Below are 241 nucleotides of genomic sequence, written 5' to 3' on the forward strand. Positions count from 1 at the left end.
AAATTCTCGCTGAGGATAACCCCGAACCAGACAGCCGAGGATTACCTCCTTCTGCGTCAGGAACTGGACAGGCGCTTCCCTCAAGCCGGCGTCGTGGGTCCTGACATCACCAGACCGAAGAAGATGAACAGGAAGTTAGGTAGAAGTTATGCGTGTTCATTGTTGTTGGTGTTCTGCTGTGAGTGGATTTAGTAGGGTTGGTCTCCTTGTTAATGTTTCGTGTAAGTGTTCATTATAGTAA

The 241-nt window shown here is 48.1% G+C and overlaps 1 long non-coding RNA gene across 1 annotated transcript in view; it reads left to right on the forward strand.

Annotated features, from left to right (window-relative positions):
* The first annotated feature begins 6 nt into the window (after window positions 1-6).
* The window catches only part of LOC119594715, a 3,581-nt gene continuing 3,346 nt past the window's right edge, over window positions 7-241 (forward strand). The window contains exon 1 of the long non-coding RNA XR_005230649.1: window positions 7-139. This is a non-coding gene — a long non-coding RNA (uncharacterized LOC119594715). The remainder of the gene's footprint in view (window positions 140-241) is intronic.

The sequence above is a fragment of the Penaeus monodon genome, chromosome 34 (assembly GCF_015228065.2).
Source record: "Penaeus monodon isolate SGIC_2016 chromosome 34, NSTDA_Pmon_1, whole genome shotgun sequence".
Taxonomy (NCBI): domain Eukaryota; kingdom Metazoa; phylum Arthropoda; class Malacostraca; order Decapoda; family Penaeidae; genus Penaeus; species Penaeus monodon.